At 38.8% G+C, this 9,819-nt stretch overlaps 1 long non-coding RNA gene across 4 annotated transcripts in view; it reads left to right on the top strand.

The window, feature by feature from the left end:
* LOC109449098 (uncharacterized) overlaps nt 1-9,819 on the top strand; it is a 133,212-nt gene that overhangs the window by 42,045 nt on the left and 81,348 nt on the right. For 2 of the 4 annotated variants that reach the window (XR_012496698.2, XR_016020214.1), the window contains exon 3: nt 7,588-7,681. The exons of 1 other annotated variant lie outside the window; for it this stretch is intronic. This is a non-coding gene — a long non-coding RNA (uncharacterized LOC109449098). Of the gene's footprint in view, nt 1-973; nt 1,090-7,587; nt 7,682-9,819 lie in introns of all 4 variants that reach the window. One more of the 4 variants, XR_016020215.1, reaches the window with a different exon arrangement.

The raw sequence follows: 9,819 nt of genomic DNA, 5'->3' as shown, positions 1-9,819 counted from the left end.
ATTTTTTCCTCCTGTGAAATTGGTGAGGTTTTGTTTTGTTTTGGGGATCAAGCCGTGCGGTGGTTTGCGAGGGACCAGTGAAACACACAATTTAAGGATTTCCATCTCCTCCCTTTTCTCGGCACCCTCACTTTCATTTTATATAACCATGTTCGTGACAATGATGCCGATGCCAGGAACAAACATTTATTGAGTAACCAATGTCTCTTTTGGTCCCCAGAACAACGGCAAAATTAATATAAATGGTAGAAGAAACCTCCTAAAAATACTCATATTCCTGCACCCCATATGTGTCTGGAAACCACTTGACCCCCAGGCCTTTGCTCTTACTCTTCATTCTAGAGATTTACTCTGAAATGTTAGAAATGCAGTTTGAAGTGGATCTAGTTCATGGTATATACATACTACTTAGAAATGTGGCTAGGGAAGCGAGGAGTCATGAGCTTTGATGTTAGATGTACTCTAGGTTTAAATTTTACTTTTTATTTAGGATGTACATTACATATATTACAATTTTTAAAGGATTGTATTCACGGTTACTTTTAATTAAGAAACTCAGAAGCAACAAACATATGCTTGTGTGACCGACAGACTCTACGGGTGGCGGCATGATTTCCATCACCTCCTGGAGTTCACACCTTTGTGGGATCCCCTCCCCTTGAGTGCAGTTGGGATCTGTGATGTGCTTGTAAACAAGAAATATAGCACAGGTGACGGATGTCACGCCTGTGATGACATTACATTACAAAAGACTGTCTTGCTAGCAGACAGTCTAGACTATCCTTTTGGGCTTGATGAAGTCAGTGGCCATGTTGGGGAAGTCCACCTGGCAAGGAGCTGTAGGTAGCCTCTAAGAGCTGAAAACAGCCTCCAGCTAACAGCCAGCAAGAAGCCAAGGCCCTCAGTCCTACAAACACGGGGAAATGAATTCTGTCAACCATCTAAGTGACTTTGGAAATGGATTCTTCCCCAGTCAAGCCTCCAGACGAGAATGCAGACCAGAGGACCCCTTAATTGCGGGTTTTTGAAACCTTAAGCAAAGGACCCGATTAAGCCGTGCCTGGACTCCTGACTCACCAAAATTGTGAGGTAATAAATGAGTGCTATTTTAAGTCAGTAAGTTGGTGGTAACTAATACAGCTTGTACGTGTTCAGTTGTTCATCATGTTAGTACATGCAGTATAGTCCCTTCTTTGATAAATTTTGTGTTAAATATTGCTGTCCTGTTGCATTCTGATTTTTCTCTTTCTTAATTCCTTCATATACATGTCCCTGCCTTGATCGTCATTGCAGAGTCCCCATGAGACAAAAACTCTAATGGCATGGTGCCTGACAGATCAGCCCTAGGTGTAGGGCTTCCTGGGACTTCTAGCTGCATTTCTGCTTCAAAGATTGTGTGTCCGTGATCCAGAGCCTTCATCCCTCTAGGTCCTTTGGGATACACTCTTGACTAAACCTCTGTGACTGGACAAAAACACAATCAACTCAGTTGGCCCAACTCGAATTGCAACTGCCATGTGAGGAATACTTATGGTGAAGAATTAGGAGCAGGTTAAGTGCAAACCAGGTCTCATTTAATCCACTTATCTTGGGGAAGCTTTAATTTGAGGCTTGCGAGGTCTTCCTTTTTCCTTTCCCTTGGTATCAACTTGCTCCTCCTCCAGCCTCAACCCTTGAAGTTTACCTGCTTGCTTGTTAATTGCCCCTACTTCCAGATATGAATCCAACCTGGCCTTCTTCCTTCCTCTGTTCCTCTCTCCTTTCCTTCCTTTTCCTTCATTCTCCCATGCTTCTTTCATTTTTAAAGCCCTGTATAATTCCCTATACTTCTCTTTCTCTACAGCTCTCATTTTTTATTATACATATAATGTCATACACTGATGTATATTGTGTAGCATCAAGCTGCATTTGTCAGCTATCTTTTTCAGGCAACGCAATAACTTGGAGGTCATTTCTCTTTTCATATACATGAACATACATATAATCATTTTTTAAACTACTGCAAATGTTATTATATTATTAGTATAATTACAATCTATCCATCCCTAACTATTTAGGTTGTTTCCGATATTTTGATATTGCAAGCAAATGCTGTGTGCATGATTTCTTGGGCACGTATGTGATGGTCTCCCTAAGGTAGACACCAGAAGTGGAACTCTGAGAATATCCATTTTATTTTTTATGTTGAGGTATAATTGACATATAACCTTATATTAGTTTTATAATCATTTAATATTTGTATATATTGTGCAATGATCACTACAATAAATCTAGTTAACTTTCCTCACCATAAATAGTTACAAAATTTTTTTTCTTGTGATGAGGACTTTTAACATCTACTCTCTTAGCAACTTTCAAATACGCAATGCAGTAGTATTAACTATAGTCTCCATGCTGAGCATTACTGAGTATGCCATTTTATTAACTACTGACAAATTATTCTCCAAAGTGGCTGTGGCAGCTTACACTCCTGCCAGCCGTGTAGGAGAGTGCTCCTTTCTGCACAGCCCGCACTCACACTTGGTATTACCCAACTTTACATTTTTTGCTCTTGCTCTCATATTTCTTTTCTCCTCGATTGTTTTCTCATTCTCTTTTTCCTCCTCCTTCTTTTCTCTCCATCCCTCTCTCACTTTCCCTGCCCATTTTTCTCTCTGTGTTTCTTTGCTCTTTTGTTTCCTCATCCCATTCTGCTTTTTTAAAATTTATATAATTTTTAATTTTAACATTTAATTTATAATGTGATTTATCACTTAATGAAGACTATGAAAATATCTGTCATCAAATGTACATTTACAAAATCATTGTCAAAGGCTGCAGTGTATTCTACGTCACTGTCTCATTATCCTTTTAAAATTGAGGTAAGATACCCAAAACATAAAATTAACCATTTTAAAGTGCACAACCAGTGGCAGTTAGCACATTCACAATGTTGCACAACCACCACTTCTATCAAATTCCAAAATATTTTCATACCCCCAAAGAAATGGGTACCCATACCCATAAAGCAGTCACTCCCCATTTTTCCCTTCTCCCAGCCCCTGGCAACCACTAATCTGCCTTCTGTCTCTGTGGTTTTACCTATTCTGAATATTTCCTACAAATGGATTCATACAGTATGTGACCTGCGTGTCTGTTTTCTTTCACTTTGCATAATGTTTTTGAGGTTAATCCATGTTGTAGCATGTATCAGTACGTCATTCCTTTTTATGGCAGAATAATGTTCCATTGAATGGATATGCCACAATTTGTTTATCCAGTCACCATCTGATGAACACTTAGGTTATTTCCACCTTTTGACTATTGTGAACAGTGCTGTTAGGAACATCTGTGTATAAGTTTTTGTTTGAATATCTGTTTTCAGTTCTTTTGAGTATACACCCAGGAAAGGAATTCCTGGGTCGTATGGTAATCCTATGTTTAACTTTTTGAGGAACTGCCAAACTGTTTTCTATAGCAGCTGTACCATTTTACATTCTTGCCAGCAAAGTACAAGGGTTTCTATTTCTCCACATCCTTGACAAAGCTGGTTATTTTCTGTTTCATAAAAAAAATTATAGCTTTCTTAGTGGGTATGAAGTGGTATCTTGTTGTTTTGATTTGCATCTCCCAGTGACTAATGATGTTGAACATCTTTTCACGTGTTTGTTGGCCATTTGTGTACCTTCGTTAGAAAAGGTCTATTTAAGTCCTTTGTTTATTTTTAAACTGGTTTGTCTTTTTGTTGTTGAGTTGTAAGAGTTCATTATATATTCCGGATACTGGATGATGCCTGTCAGATATATATGATTTTCAAATATTCTCTCCCATTCTGTGTGTTGTCTTTTCACTTTCATGATATTATATTTTAATTTTGGTGAAGTCTAATGTATCTGTGTTTTTCTTTTGTTGCTTTTGCTTTTGGGGTCATATCTAAGAATCAGTTGCTAAATCCAAGGTCATGAGGATTTACCCCTATGTTTTCTTCTAAGAGTGTTATGGTTTTAACTCTTATATTTACGTTGTTGATTCATTTTTAGTACATTTTTGCATATGTTGTAAATTAGGGGTCCAACTTCATTGTTTTGCATGTCGATATCCAGTTATCCTAGCATTATTTCTCATAGAGTATATTCTCTTCTCATTGAGTGGACTTGGCAAAATCAAGTGATCATAGACATACGGGTTTATTTCTGGATTCTCAATTCTATTCCATTTTTATGTCAGTACCACACACTGTTTTGATTACTACTAATTTTTTTTTTTTCTGGTAACTTTTGAAATCAGGAAGTGTGGGTCACCCACTTTGTTTTTCCTTTTTCATGAGTGCCATACATTAAAATATGCTTGGGCTATTTGGGTTCCCTTGATATTGCACATGAATTTTATGATTATCTTTTCCATTTCTGCAAAAAAGGTCATTGGGATTTTGATTGGGATTATAATGAATCTGTGCATCACTTTGGGTAGTACCACTATCTTAACATTAAGTCTTCCAATACACGAACATGGGATTTCTGTCCTTTCTTTAGGTCTTCTTTAATTTCTTTCAGCAATGTTTTGTATAAATCTTGTGCTTCCTTGGCTAAATTTATTCCTAATTCTTTTGCTCTCACACTCCATCTATCCTTTTCACTTTTCCTTTGTTGTTGTTGTTGTTTTATCCTTCTTTTCTTTTTTCTTTTTTGTCTTAGAAGCTGAACATTTCTCCCATATAAATACCAAGTCCATGACACAGCTTTAGATCGAAGCACTTCTTAGCGTTGTCTAGACTATGTCTCCTTACTCTCCTTCCATCTTTTCATAGAAAGTCCTCAAGCTTCTCTTCTTTGTGCACATGTCAGAGTCAAGGCGGTCAGAGCTGTTTCCAGAACTGAAAATGGCAATGTTTTTAGGTGGCTAGAAACCTAGCAGGCCTTAGGGCAGCAGGACCTGGGTGGAGGGTTTGACCAGGGGAACAGGAAACTTTCTGAGATGCCGTCCAGCAAAACAGGCCATCTTGACTAGATGTCCATCACTACCCAGGAAACACCTCATTCATTTCCATTGCTGCCGGAAACAAGCACACGGTGGGGTGTTTAGGTGGTTCTTTAGTTTGTTTTTGGCTTTAGTCTTAGCGTTCCCAGAGCTTTGCGAGTCTTCTCCATTTGAACATACTCCTGGAGTCAATCAATGCCTTGAGAAATTTGAGAGCAACCAGCTTTTAGAAGAAAGTCACATCTTGTAGAAGTCTGCACCTTTATCCACCCAGGAGCCCTTCGTCTCTCTGTTTAATAGCAGGAATTCCTGCTTGGAGTAGATTGGGGCATCTCTGAGGCATTCAAGATTCTTATGAGTTTAGTGAACACTGACATCTGGGAGCCTCTGGTTGGGTTAGAATTTTACTGCTTCTGAACATCCATTTCTTGTGGTATTTCCTGCAAAATGAACCATGAACTTCTGCGTGTCCCTGTGAGGCCCAGGCAATTTTCAAAGTTTCATTCCTTATCCCAAGATAGATTCTTATATAGTACAGGAGGCAAAAGATTTAGTGGGCTAGAATATTGAATATTTTGGAAGCAATAATACATGAATTTTTACACCGTCAAAAGTATGCCATCATTATTTTTACATAAGTTTTGTTCTGAACAAGACCTAACTCCAAGAAATGTTGTATGTAGTTAAACAATAGCTCCTTTTCAAACAGTAAATAAAACTGGTAAGAAATTACAGTTATATCTAGACAATATTATTATGGACCTGATTAAAGAAAGATAAGCAATTAAAGCAAATGGTTGAAGGATTACTCTCCATTTGCCTAAGTCAGTGTGAGATGATAAAAAAAAAAGAAAGAAAGATAAGCACTGATCTATGAACAAATGAGCAAGAACTTGAGTGTGAAATAATCCTATGCCACCTTGTCAAAAAGAAAAAAACATTGTAGAGTAAATAAAAGTGGAGAAAATGATAATTATGTATGACATAGACTATAAATGAAGAATAAATAATAATAAAGAAATTATTTAAATGTTCACTTACCAAATGATGAAATTCAAATATATGCAAGTGCACGATTAAAGTCTTTTTATAATATTATAACCATTCAAAGAATATTCTGCACATCCTGTAAAGAGGGTCTTGCCACATGAATAGCTGTAACTGGAACACAAATGTTATTGTCTGGGCCATATAAGCAATTGTTCTCTCAGAAAATTGGATAGAGAGCTGATTACTATCTAACAGCTATTTCACTGCTTTGTGTCATAGAGGTTCTTAAAAAAATACATGAAGTTCAGCCTTTGAGGTCCAAGTCAGCATTTGTGCAGGGGCCTCACTCTGGCAAAAAACTCAACCACAGCCAACTTGAGGCCAAGAACCAAATGCCTGGAGTAGCCCTGCCATCCATGGAACCTGGGAAGAGCTGAAGGTTTTCATGGCTTGGCTCATGGTACGGGGCAGACACCAGAGCTGCCCATCTCTCTCTGTGCTCCTCAAATCACTGCATCAGCTGCAAATTTATTCATTCAACAACTATTTCTAAAGTATCGTCTTGTGCCAGGCACAGTTGTGGGCACAAATGGGCTGTGTCCCATAGCCCTCACCACAGTTCCACGGTTCATTGCCAGGGCATGGCAATGGTTTGAGGTTGGCAGCTCATTCCAAAACCCAATTTCCAGGGGAAAATATACTCAGGAAAGAAAACAGACTGCGTAGGCTTTGAATAGATTCTGCCCAGATCGCCTATTTTTAAACCTGATTTGAATGACTTGATATGGTTGCTTTAATGTATGGGAATAGTGAATGGGACATGTCTGATTTTCTCCGTTATAGGTAATAGTTGGAATTGAGGCGTAATGCAAACAGAAAAGTATTTTATGTAAAAGTGTCTCACAATAGTGAACCCTCTGTTAGGGCTTGTTTTTGCTAAGATTTTAATTAAGGAATCACATTTTAAAATCCAGTAGCCCTAGAAGATTTTTAAATCACAATTTGTGTCTGAAGTCCAGAGGGGAGAATTAATGTTCAGAGTTAGTAAAGCAATGGAAAGTTGCTAAAAAATATAAATGCAAACTAACTAAAGTGAAGAGAAAACAGGACTGAAATGAGGATTCCTCTGTAAAGATTTTACAGTTTTGATTGATTATTTTTCAATGTTATGCTATATTCCAAACACAATTCTATTCAGAAATTGTAGGTGAAAACGTTATTGTTCAGATGTGTTGGCTTTTTGTGTTATACCTTTCATAAAGCTTAGTAGAATGTTTGTATTAGCATCCTCTTGAACAGTCACAAGACTGAAAATCTCAGATCTTAAAAGAATAGTAGACTTTTACAGAAGGTAATCAAAATAAGTGCCACTAAAGCACAAACTCAAAACAGTTCTTTAACTAGACTGATAATTTTGCCATTGGTCTGGTGAGGGAGTGTGGTGGGCCACTGTTGAGTTTTCAGATTAGCAGAGCCCAGAGGGGTCTTACTGACCTAGAGGTTTATCATCCATGTTAATTTTGTTAGGTCTTCTAAGGTTTTAATATTAACCATACCTCCGAAGCTGTAATTAAGATGATAAGATAATACAGCAGATTTTGATGTTCAGTAGCATTTGTTTTTTTTTGTTTTTTTTTACAGGAAAAGGAAAAGAAAATATCCGACTCCTTAAAAGTGCCACACTGGATTGCACCTGGAGAAAGTGTCAAATATTTCCTGTCCAGGATTGCTTTCAGTAAGTGAGATGATGCAAATGAAATCCTTAGCTCACAGACTATTATATATCTGAGTTTTGTAAGGAAAAAGCGTTGTTTATCTTATTTTGTACATGGCTCTGTTTCCCCCCCCCCCTTTTTTGTATTAACTATACTGTATGTATAATCAGAAAAAAGGCAATGCAAAGAAAAAGAGTCATGAAGAAAGCAAAGCTACAAGAAAGGATCCTGTTTTTATTGTGGACCAGCAATCTGAGTAAATTGGTTTCTTTCACAGGCTTATTTGTACAGAGGTGGTGGACTGCTCTTGGCGGCCACAGTTGGTGGCACCAACCATCAGGAACATTCCCATGATTATACCCTGGTTACCCACCATGGATGCGAGGTCCCAAGTGCACTCCACACTCCCTGCAGGCCAGAGGGTAGCCGTGGACCCTCTTCCTGAGAGTCCTTGGCGCCCTGCATGGAAAACGCATATGGAAAGCCAGCACCCTTGAGGATACCATCCAGCAAAACTGCCTGTTGAACAGTTACTTTTCCTGTGATTTGGGTGTCTGGGCCTCATTCCCCATCATTAAGTGATAGGAACACAGTAACATCTGCCCCCCCTTTAGAGAGGCATTCCAGGAATCAGCTGAGTGGTATCTCTAGCCTCAGGGGAACCTCTCTGGCTTTGTTACGTTTATGAGCCATGTCCTGGGTGGATTCCTAGAACCCTGAGATGGAAAAGAATCTGGGAGGCCCTCATCCAGCCTTTGTTCAAGGAGGGCAGCAAGCACGCCACACAACCACAGGGCTGGTTCTTCCTGGTGTCCCGACATAACTTATTTATGGCTCTAAAATGCAATGGAGTCAGTAAAGTCCTTTGTGTCCCTCTCTAAATCTTTCCACTCTTCAACGGAATCTCTCCTGGGACTTCTTTCAAATGGGCTCCTTCGTCCTCTTTGGACTGCCTCCACCTCCACTGTAGTCAAGTCAAATTGAGGAGCTCTAAACTCAACGTTTCTTCTAATAGATGCTGAGCAGTGTTGAGCAGAGTGAAGGAGAATTCGTATCCTTAAGTGCCATACAAAAGGGATTCTAGGCAGAGGGAACATGCTGCAGAGGGAACATAGGGGCTTCAGTGTCAAGGTCAAAATTCTGCTCCACAGTCCACCTGTTGGTGACCATGGGCAAGTCATTTGCTTTGCTTTGCTTTGCTTGGCCTCAGTCCTTCACAGGTAACAAAGGAATACGAATACTTCATAAGGTCACTGTGAGGAGTAAATGAGACAGTATATATATAAACTGCTTCATTTATGCTGCAAATGTTTTATCACACAAAATATAAGCCAATTAGTTCATCTGGTGTTCAACAGAAGAAATGTGACCTGTCCCAAAGCTGGAGAAAAAAGTGATGATAGTGGATTTACTGAAAAACAGAACTGTTCTGTACTCCAAGAGATGCTCAAGAGTAATTTTAATCATCTTTAATTTTTGCCTTAAATGAGGATTTCAGAGGCATCTTCCCTGGGTCAGAGCTTACCTTACAATTTTATAGTTCTTAGTAGCTTACAAAACAGTTCCTATAACCCATTTTTTTAAAGCTTAGTGATCTTGGAACCGTTGCCACAAAGATAAATAGCTTAAAACGTACAGTCCTGAATTTAACTTGATTTAGAAATATCTCCTTCAATCCCAATAAATCCCTATGAAATAGAAGAAGAACAAAAAAAAATCTATGAGCAGTGTTTGAAGCAGTCAGTGCATAAGAGATAAAAGGTACACCTTCAGGTTTTTAGGACAAAGTAAAAAATGTGTTGCAAATGAGACAAGGTCCCTGAGATCTAATAAATAAATGCAGAAAAAAACAGAACCTTAGGCTGTTTCCCATATGTCCATCAAGGCAAAGAACAGGTAACAATGGCTTATAATAGGCCAGGCACTGTTCTAAGCAGATTGCATGCATCAAGGTATTTAATCCTCCCATGAATTTATGGGCAAGCATTGTTTCCATCCGCACTTTCTGGATAAGGAAGCTCAGACACAGAAATATTAAGTAATTTGCTGGCAGAGCTGGGTTCAAACTGAAGCCGTAGATTCCCAGAGCCCAGACTTTTTGCCCCTGTACGACACTGCTTCTCTGTCTTTATCCCTGACTTGGAATGCAGCATAGCAG

The sequence above is a fragment of the Rhinolophus sinicus genome, chromosome 2 (genome assembly GCF_057876585.1).
Source record: "Rhinolophus sinicus isolate RSI-liver-muscle chromosome 2, RSI-T2T, whole genome shotgun sequence".
Taxonomy (NCBI): domain Eukaryota; kingdom Metazoa; phylum Chordata; class Mammalia; order Chiroptera; family Rhinolophidae; genus Rhinolophus; species Rhinolophus sinicus.
Note: the sequence above shows the minus strand (reverse complement) of the source record. Positions and strands in the feature narration are given on the sequence as shown.